General features: G+C 29.1%; 1 long non-coding RNA gene across 1 annotated transcript; it reads right to left on the reverse strand.

Annotated features, from left to right (window-relative positions):
- Positions 1–7,378: 7,378 nt before the first annotated feature.
- LOC107025550 lies at positions 7,379–8,626 on the reverse strand. The gene is made up of 2 exons (XR_001457417.2): positions 8,490–8,626; positions 7,379–7,867 (listed from the first exon to the last, which is right to left on the reverse strand). It is a non-coding gene; the product is annotated as an uncharacterized LOC107025550 (long non-coding RNA).
- Positions 8,627–11,598: the final 2,972 nt, after the last annotated feature.

An 11,598-nucleotide genomic window follows, 5' to 3' on the forward strand; every position in this document is an offset into this window, starting at 1 on the left:
TTTCTTTTACCCTAATTGTCATATAATTAAGTATAAAAGATGATAAAAATAACCCACTATTCATTTCAAGGTTAACTCCTTTAATCCCCAAGTAATTGAATTATTAACAATAACCCACTAACTTATAATTATAAGCATGAAAAGTCCAAAAATCCCCTTTAAAAACTTAAGCAGAATTCCGACCCGAGTGGGCTCACGGAGACTGTGACGGTCCGTCCTGCAGGTCCGTCACAAAGTTCAGAGAGTTAATTCTGTGGAAAGAATTGTGACGGTCCGTCGTGCCCTCAACGGTCCGTCCTGCCATTCCGTCGCGAAGTTCAGAGAGTCGATCTCAGTACCCAAATTTTCAGAATCTAAGTGAATTGGAACGAGACCCCCTCGACGGTCCGTCGTGCCCATGACGGTCCTTCGTGGGATCCGTCGACCCTGACAGTTATTACCAGAATAAACTCTGCTGCTCAATAACGACTAAACAGGTCGTTACACTATCGATAATGATCAGCTTGTGGGAATTATGGATGTCGACAAGAGTTCGGAAGATTATATACTGATTTCGTTTTTTTCTTTTTAAATAATTAGCTTAAGATTGTAAGAACAACGTTTTTTTTAGTTCACTTTATGATTTCTCTTTGTTTGTATTTTCTACAAAAGTTTAAGGAAAAATTACGCGGTTAAGCAAACTTATACTACTTAATTACTCATCATAGTTAAAGTTTGTTATAATTACCACTCACGACTAACATTATAAATTAATTATGTGGCTGACTTCGAGTTTGTATAATTAGCCACATTTGTATATGTATAATTCGCCATAATATACAAATACATATGTATAATATACAATTATCTAATCAATATACATATAAAATTCACCTCTCTCCCACTCTATGCCCTCTCTCGCTCGCCTCTCTCCTCCCTCTCCCAATCTCGCTCGCCTCTCTCCTCTTTCTCCCAATCTCGCTTGCTTTTTATACAAATGCACATGCATAATATACAATTATCTAACCAATGTACATATACAATTCACCTCTCTCCCACTCTCTGCCCTCTCTTGCTCGCCTTTCTCCTCCCTCTCCCAATCTCGTTCGCCTCTCTTCTCTCTCCTCTCTCTCCTAATCTCGCTTGCCATATGTACAAGTGCATATGTATAATATACAATTATCTAACCAATATACATATACAATTCACCTCTCTCCCACTTTTTGCCCCGTCTCTCGCCTCTCTCCTCTCTCCCAGTCTCGCTCGCTTCTCTCCTCCCTGTAACATGTAGCTACTAATTGTAATTATCAAATTATAACTATGAAGAGTAATTAAGCTATTTTTTAGTGACCTTATGTGAAAGTTCCCCTTTTATATTAGCTATAACTATAGATTGTTTTTTAAAATGAAATTTGATTATATTCTGATTTCTTTGAATTTTTTTTCCAAAGATAAGCAGCACATTAAGGTAATCTGTTGAGTGCATTAAGAATCTCCCAAACATCTCTTCAGTTCAAGCCCTATAAATACATAGGTCTCTCACATTGTATTCTCATATTTTGCCTAAATATTTTCCTTACATCGTGTCTTAAATGTTTCTTTTTATTTTATTTTTGTTTTGATAGAAATGTTGAAATGAATTTTTTCCTTATGAAGTAGTAAAGAGATCCTAATTATTGATAATATCTCTGGTAATTATTTAGTCAAAACAACTATAGGTTTTCGGTTTCACAAGCCAACAGAGTACATTTCGTTTTTCAAGGGTTGAATTTAACATGTTATATCACAGGTCCTAGAAGAGGTCGAGCTATATCTGGTTGAATCAATTGGTAACAATTCTTGAAATCTTACAGTCTAACTAAGGTTTAAGTGGTAATTTATTTATTAAATTGGTGTTAAGGAGTTGTGTTGTTTTGAGTCTTTAACTTTGGATGGTTGTTCTTATTTTGGTCAACTCATAATTAAAGGTTGAACCAAGTTTAGAACTCTTTTGATTAAAGATTGCGTTGACATAATTTTAGTTGTATTTAACAATCCAAAGTATTAACACATTTCATTATGATGGTGAAATAAATAAAATCAACTTTTTTGATCGATTTACAGTATAAGATGTGATATTGATTTCTTGTACTACTAAGGGCTACAACATATTAGTGAAAATGATCACATCTTTTAATCTTATTGGATCAACAACCTAGATTTTGTTAATTCCATATGTTAATACTTGAATTATCAATAGTGATCAAAATTATGTCAATATAGCTACTATTCAAAAGAGTTTTAAACTTGTTCGAACCTTGTATTGTGAGTTCACCAATAGAAGAACAACTCTCCATAGTCGAAGACATGAGAACCACACATCTTTAAACCATAATCTAATAATAAGATACGAATTGAACATTAATTATACTAAAAGATTTCAAGAATCATAAATCTGACGATAGGTACAAGTTACATCTATTTCAATTTTAGATTGCGAAGAGTTTCAATGTGTATAAAATCACAATATAGGTGGTAAAACTTCTCATGTAATATTATAAGATGTAGGTAAAGATCTTCTAGTACCTTTGATGCAACATGTTGAATCCAACTAGAAATAAGGAGAGTACTTTGTTGGCTTGTGAAGTTGAACCGTGTATATATTTTGCCTAAGTGATTACTTAAGACATTATTAATAATTTGAATCTCTTTTCTACCTTTCAAGGAACAATTTATGTCAAAAATTTTATCAAAACAAAGATCACAAGCATATAAATATGATTTTGAAATGGTTTAGCAAAAAAAGTATAATGCTTTAATATTGGTAAAAAAAAATGAACAATCATGATTTCTGAAGAAATCAATGACACTGAGATTCAAGTGAATGAAGAACTATCAATAAGTTCTTCGGATAATGGGATAAAGTTGAATAGATCAAACATTATGGCGGATAATATTTTTGCTTATAACGTTGCACTTAATATTATGCAAGACAGTAAGTATTTTGAAGCTCTATCTATCGAAGAATGTCGACGGAGATGTGATTGACCAAAATGACAAGAAGCAATTCAATTAAAATTGAATTTACTTGCTAAACGTGAGGTTTTTGGATCAGTAGTCCAAAGTCCTAATGATGTAAATCAGTTGGCTATAAATGAAATCTTTATACGAAAAAGAAATGAGAGAAATGAAATTGTTAGATACAAGACACGCCTTGTCGCACAAGTATTCTCTCAAAGAGCCGATGTCAACTATGAAGAAACATATTCACCGATTATGAATGCAATAACTTTTCGATATCTCCTGAGTTTAGCTGTACATGAAATTCTAAAATACATCTAAAATTCCTGAAGCATATAGTTTAAAATCTCGGAAAATGTGCTTAATGAAATTACAAAAATCATTATACGACTTTAAACAATTAGGGCGCATTTGTTATAATCGCCTCAATGAATACTTGATAAAAGAAGATTATATAAACGATGTAATTCATCCTTGTATCTTGATTAAGAAAACAATATCAGGTTTTGTTATTCTTGACGTTTATGTTGATTACATAAAGCTCAATGGAAGCCTAAAGAGGTTCAAAAGGAAATTGAATATCTAAAAAACAATTTGATATGAACGACCTTGAAAAGACCAAACTTTGTCTTGTCTACAAATTGATCACTTAGTAAACGAAATCTTCATCCATCAATATGCGTATATTGAAAAAAAATTAAAACGATTTTACATGGACAATGTACATTCATTAAATACTTAAATGGTTGTTCGATCACTTGAGGTGAGTAAGGATCCGTTTTGACCTCAAGAGGAGAATGAGGAACCCCTTGGTCCTGACATACTTTATCTTAGTGCAATTGGTGCACTTATGTATCTTGCTAATGCCACAAGACTTAACATAACATTTTCTGTTAATTTATTTGCAAGATATAATTTTTCCCCTATACAAAGACATTGGAATGAAATTAAACATATATTGCGATATTTTAAAGGGACTAGTGACATGGGTCTATTTTATACTAACAACAGATATTGCAGATCTTGTTAGTCATGCAGATGCAGCTTATTTATCTGATTTATATAAAGTATGATCACAAACAAACTATTTGCTTACATACAGAGGTACTGCTATATTATGGCGATCTACGAAGCAGTCCATTGCCGCTACTTCTTCAAATCATGTTAAGATAATAGCTATTCACGAAGCAAGTAGAGAATGTGTATGATTGAGATCAAATACATTTCATCACAAAAAGATTTGGTTTGAAGTGTGATGTCCAGGAAATAGAACATTTCAGCAAAATTATTCTTAACCATATCATCTTCAGAAGAACAATGATATTGATAAACAACAAATTCGTTCAAGTGATAATCTAACAGATTTATTCATCAAATATTTACTAGCCTCAACTCTTGAGAAGATGGTAGACAAGATTGGAATTATAACTTAAGCATCTAAATCGTGGTCTTTATCGGGAGGAATAATATACGCGCTGCACTCTTTTTTAGTCTAGATTTTGTTCCATTGAATTTTCTTAGAAAAGTTTCTAATGAGGAAGCAAACATTGCATATTATGAATGTCTATGTATATTTTTGTTCCTTCAACTTTTTTTTTTACATTGACATTTAAGGGAGAGTATTGTAAAACTATGGTGAATGTCATGTGGAGCGACCAATTTGAGAAATGTCATCACTTTCAATTTTAAATTGGTGACAGGGTCACATATTTGAGACATGTCATCACTTGACCAAGTGGATAACTTCTTAATGGCCAAGTAATAGTTTGTATATTACTTCATACACTGAAATAAGAGAGAGATTGTAATAGATTACCCTCTCTCTTTGCTTGTTCTTATTTTAAATTTAGTTTATCAATATTGGTTTGCTAAGCTAGTTAGTTTATCATACATTTATTAATTCGTAAAACTATTTATTTTATAACACTTTTGAGACTATTTTAATTGGAGAATATAAAAAAAGATATAACAATTAATGAAGGAGTTTTCGTAATATAATTAAAATAAGTAATAATCTTACAGTTAGACAATAAAGTAAATATAAAATTGATCGAACTGAATATATTATTTAATGATCGCGCGAAGCATCGTCAAGTTCTCTAGTGAATTTATGAATTAAGAATATATACAACTTTCTCAATAAGAAGAAAAAGTAGATGAAAGTTACAAATTTAATGAGTAAATTCATTTTCCAGCCTTTTTTTTTGTGAACATACTAATAAAAATGTATATCCATACTTATATAAATTTTTGTGAGCTTATGTTTTATACATTATCAACAAAGTAAATTCATGTTGTTTGTTGGTTATCATCTTCTACATGTCATGGTTGATTTTATACTATTATTCGTTGCGTATTAGTTACTAGTTTGAGTTTGCCGATGATATCTACTCAACTGAGCCCTACTTGTGTTTTTCTTTTATCAGCGTAGCGAGTGTACCAGCGACTTTGACTCGCCCTAAGCTCTAGTCAGTCTCAGTATATCAGTTTCAAGGGTGAGCTATTCATTCAAAATTGTGTCGATTCTCTCGGTCATGACCTGATGTCCTTAATTTTCAGATATAAATTACTTTATTTCATTTATTTCAGTGTCTTTGATACTCTTAGACTTAGTATTTGGAGATTAGATTTACTTGATGTGATGACTTCCAGGTTTTGGAAATGACATATTGTAGACTATAATGAATTTATGTTTCTTACATTAATAAAATTTAAGCTTTCGCATTATGATTAGTATTTTGTAAGTTGAATGATAAAAATAAGTTGGGGTTGAATTTATTGATTTGACCACTTAGGAGATCGAGTGTGGATGCCACTCACAAGTCGGTTTAGATTGTGACAAAAAATATACAACTAACCAACCTCTTTAGTTACTTCTCTTACATTAAGAAAAGGATACAAAATTGATTTAATTATTGCACTTAAACGACAAATTTAATTCTGCATAAAATTTATTCAAAACTCAATTACTAATAATTAATGTCACTATTATAGATATTTGAATTCATGATTCAAATATAGCTTGCTAAAATTCAAAATATCTTTCACACTATCTGTATATACCCTTGGAAGAATTTCTTGGACAATCATATCTACATATATATTTAAAAATTATGCAAATAATTAATGACGATTCAAGTTTATTTGCCCAGCAAAAAAATAATAATAAGTGGTATTTTTAGAATTATTTTTCAATAATAATTTGTAAACTCAATTCTGATTTAATGAAATACTATTGAGTGAATATATATTCTAATTAAAATTATTCTTACACATGTTTCACCAATTTTATGTTGATAATTTTGTGTTGATAATAAGCCTACTGCAATCATCTTCCTTATTTACTACTTGCATTGGATATACGACATCATTTGTTTTCATTAAGATTAAAATCTTTGAATCTGAATACACGTTTGAACATTAAGATTTGCATTAAGAGTTAGGTGTCTAGATCTGAATACACATTTGAATATAAAGATGCGGTCTTCAAATCTGAACATTGAATGATTATTGTTTGTTTTCAATATCTGAATGTGCATATGAAATCAAACATTATATTATAAGAATATGATAATCATCAAGCATAACATAAAAAAAATTCATGAATGAAAAGTATTTTATAGGTACAATATAATATCAAAAACTTCATTAACTATGATAAATACTAGTTGAAAAATAATAAATAAGGTGTCACATTATCAATGCCTAACATATATTTTGGCTAATTAGAAATACTAAAGAATTCTTATTTTTTTTTCCCGATAACCTTAATCCAATTCTCTAACTTGTGAACCTCTAACGTCATTCATGTTTTTTGTAGTGGAAACTATCACAAAATAAACTAACACTTGTACAGTACATACTCTCTAGTCAAGTTCATCTAATTTTTCTGTATTTTCTTCAAATGTAGGTGTACTATTTCTTTAATCAATAACTTCAGAGTAGTAATTATCTTCTCATCAATTTCCAATTCAGACGAATAAGTTTTTTTTCTTCCCCAAAACTTTTTTTTTCCAGGTGAAACTGAAGTTTGAGATGGAGAATTATTAAGAGCTCCATTATTTTTGTTACCAACTAGTTCAACAATTTGTGTTTGATTGAGAAAAGAGAGGAAGAAGGTTTGTAGTTGTGAGAGCAAAAGTCATGTAAAGACTGGGAGAGGCGACTGTATTATTTTATAACTTATTAAATAAGTTTTAATGGTGTTAAGGCTCTCCTGTGGAGCTGATCCGTTCAGACCTTTTCAGGTCCGTTAAGAGGCTTTTGAAAAAAAGAAGCAAATTGACTTAATGGGTTGAATATGAATCATTCAGATTCAGACCTAAAAATCAAACACACTTAATGGACTGAATTTGAATGATTAAGATTCAAACCTCTATTAAGTGCAGACAAATGAATCTGAATGATTAAAATTCGAACCTCTATTAAGATGCAAACAAATGAGGCCTAATAGCAACGCAAATTATATATTACATATAGAAGTCAACTCAATGACAATGACCATAAACAATTTATTCAAATTGACATTAAAAAAAACTAGGGAACATAACATAATACAAACATCATAATGATAAAAGTACAATTTCCTCACAATCACTACAATTCTAATGATAGAATTGATAGTGTTTTTTATTCTTGATAACACACACACACACACACCATGCATAACATTAATTTTGTTATTGATTGATTTAAGGCTTAGGAGGGCAGGCCCCTGTGCGCCAACAGAAGCAATAACGACCCCAGCCTTTTGTAATGCACTGACCTTTGGTTACCTTTGAAATCTCATCTCTGCAACGTTTTACACAATACTTGCTAGACAAACAAAACCTCGATCGATATAAATTGCTCTGCCATCGGCAAGTTTTCCCCTCAACAACTTCAATCTCTGCATCCAACAACAATTTGTTCATCTGATTTTGACTTTATACGGAAAAAAAAACATGAGAAATTATGTAAAAACATAACATTTGTTTTACATAGAAATGATACGGAATGCGTTTTATTTTTTTATATATATACTAAATCAAACACTACAAAAGAAAATTTTTTGGCATAAATTATGCAGATATTACTACTAAAGTATGCAAGTATTACAAATACATTCTATTCAACATTATTCTTATACACCCTGCGAAACGACCCCATATGCAAAAGGGATAATTAGCCTACACACACAACATGAATTAGTAAATATTTTAGGATGAATCCTCCCAATTCTATTAGATATATATACTAGTTAATTGTAATTTTAGGTATATATATAGAGAGAGAGAGGAGAGAGAGCAAAATGGATGGTGAGCAAACTACTAAAAAAACTGGATTTAGCAGTGAACAAATTTTGTAGGTAAACAGTGAAATTCATCCCTAATCCTATTTAACAACGAATTACCGATAGATTTAAAATAGCGATGGATCAGCGACGAAGTTTGTCTATAAGTCCATTGTTTTTTAGTAGTATAAAGACATAACAATTAAATGAAATGGCAAACAAATTAAGATGTACAAACCATTGGATGATATGAGGAGGAAGCATAAAAGGAGAGCAAGGAAGGTTGTGTAGTTCAATAATGACTTAGCCATATTCCTATACTTTGGATGTAATTATTTGAGCTTTAATTTCTATTTTCTTTGAAGTGTGTTGAAACTATTTAGTGATTAAGCCAAGTATTTATAGCAAGGTTTGCCAATTTATTTAGTGGTTTGGTCAATTGTTCTAATATAATTAAGCAACTTGTTGGCTATTTTAAAGAAGAAATGAGTAGTTTAAGGAATGAAGCAAGGGATATTATAATATGATATATTAGATAAATATTTCATACTTTTTTGTGTTTTTCTTTAAACGTAGAACACGGTAATGGTATGCACAAAAGAATTGACTTGACATTCAAATATTGTAACCACCTTATATATTTGATTTATCAATAAACGGGAAGAGAAAAAATTATTTAAAAATTGTGTCTCTTTATAATTATAAAATGTTTTTTCGAGAAACTACGTATCTTTTCCTAAATAAAAAGAAAAAAGAAATAGAATGACAATTTCTTTCTTCCCTCTACTTCTTCCTTCTCCAATTTTGGAAAAGTTTGTGGGAAGATTCTTTAAGATTTATTTTGCGAAAAATATTTGAATAAATTTGTAATAAGGTATAATTTTAGATTGTGACTATTTCAATGTAGTTCGTGTTTATATATACGTGATTATACTAATTAACTTGTGAAACAATAGTTAATAATCCTGCAATTGAAGTGTTTGATTAAATTCTTCGATTTCAACGGACTTACCTCGTTCACAACACTAAAAATACTTTTTATAAGTTAATTTGATACCTTTTTGTTCCTCATGGTACAAATGAACTGAATTGACTCACTCATATACTTCTTTGGTTAATTATTATTTGCCACGTATCACTTTATGAAAATTAATTTGATCAATTTTTAAAGTTAAATTAAATTAGTTTAATTTAATATTTTAAATTTTAAATTCAAATATTTGAAAACTATATAAAAATATTATAAGTTACAATCAATTTTCCATATTAATATGAGAAAAATTAATCTTTAAGATATTTGGTCAAAATCTACACAACATGACTCCAGAGAAATAAATGTACAAGTAAAAGTACGCAGTTGAATTATGATTAGCTAGCTTGTTAAAACAATATTAGCTTCTATCTGTTTTTAATTTAAGGATGTCCTAAAGGCCTTTTATGGAATAAATACTAATCCACTCTATAATTTAAAATAATTATTTTTGTACTAAATTTCAAGTTAGACACACCATTCCTCTAGATTTCAAGTCAACATGTAATTTTAAACTAGATACATTTGAAATTCAAATACATCGGGAGAGAGACGAATAAGAGAGCTAATGTATCTCAGCTACATGCAAATCACATTAGATACATGTATCTTTAATATCAGATACATTCTGAAATACATATATATATATAGGGGAGAGACGAACGAGATATGAAAAAGGCAAGCGAGAGACTCACTATCTCCCGTATACATGCAAATCATGCTTAAATTCAACGCATTTGAAACGAATTGCACCTAATTTGATCTCTCTCTATATATATATACAAAGGCCAAATACATATATCAGATAGGGGTACACAAAATCAAATAAAAAATCAAAACAAACCGCAAATCGGGCAACCCAAAAAAATCCGAGTAGTGATTTGGTTTGACTTTGTTTGGTATTGGAGAAAAAAAATCCGACTATATTTGGGTTGGTTTGGTCTTAACTAAAAAAAACAACCCTAGACCAAATCAGCCTGACATTATATATGTTATTTTAAAATTTATTTTATGCATATAAATATTTACTTTGATATAATTTTAAAATATTTCTTATACTATTTAATAGTTTTATCTTTTAATATATTATTTCAAGTTTAAAAAGATTATCGTTCATAGATGTTGATAATTATAATTAAAATTAAATCAAAACCAAATAAAAGTAATAATGATGATTTCATTATTATTTTTAATTGAATATTTTTGTGTCATCAATACTCATCTCATATTTTGTGTTATTTTTTTTATGAAACACCTTAGATAATTGTGGACTAAAGAAATATTTGAAGCACAAGTTAATTATATGTTTGTATGCAAACTTTTCCTAAAAATCTACAAATTTGAAAAATTCGAGATTTATTATTTGGTTTGATTTATAAATTTAAAAATTTGATACCATGATTTGGTTTGGTATTTGAAAAACCCGAACAAACCAAAGGTTGAAAAATTCGAATTTTATTAGATTGATTTGGTTTATAAATTTAAAAATTTTATACAAATAATTTAATTTGATATTTAAAAAACCCAAACCAACCCCATCATGTACATCCCTAATATCATATATGAAAGACACGTTAAAAACTCTCACCAAGAAAAAATGTTTTTTCTTAAAAAAAAAGTAATCTTTATTTATTTGTTTTAATATTAATTATGTAAGTAAAAGATCTATTTAAAAAGTACTCATACATACTTGGAAAAAGGACCTAATTTACCCCTCAACTTTGTCATTTAGTGCTGATATATCCCTTGTTATGAAAGTGACTCATACATGCCCCTACTTATAAACAAATGACTTACATATACTCTTTTCCTCTAACGGATATGAAAAATTAACAATTTTAATCTAATTTTTTTCTATAAAATATAATTTCATATGAGTAAATTTAATTCTCGTCAAACATATTTTTTTGACTTTTTTTTAATTCAAAGACTAATTTAGAATTATTATTTTGATAATCAAATTTATTTATGTTTCACTAATATTCTTGTAAAACTTATTGTAGATGACCAAATTTTTTTCTTTGAATACAAAAAAATTAAATTACAATATAGACAAAAAAAAGTTTTAAATATTTTTTCTTTACACTAAGGAATGAAAAAAAAAAAAAGAATAAGAAACTCAAATAATTATGATAAAAGAACACAAAAATAATTTATGTATGAAAAAAATTAAAATATACCTTGAACTTTGATAGAAGAATCATATATATCCCTAAATAATTTTTTTTTAAAATGAAAAGTAAAAAAATATAAATTTAAAACTAATTTTTTCATTTCCGTTAAATGAAGGGTATATGTGAGCTCATTTGTAACGACA

This window comes from Solanum pennellii, chromosome 7 (assembly GCF_001406875.1).
Source record: "Solanum pennellii chromosome 7, SPENNV200".
In the NCBI taxonomy this organism is placed as follows: domain Eukaryota; kingdom Viridiplantae; phylum Streptophyta; class Magnoliopsida; order Solanales; family Solanaceae; genus Solanum; species Solanum pennellii.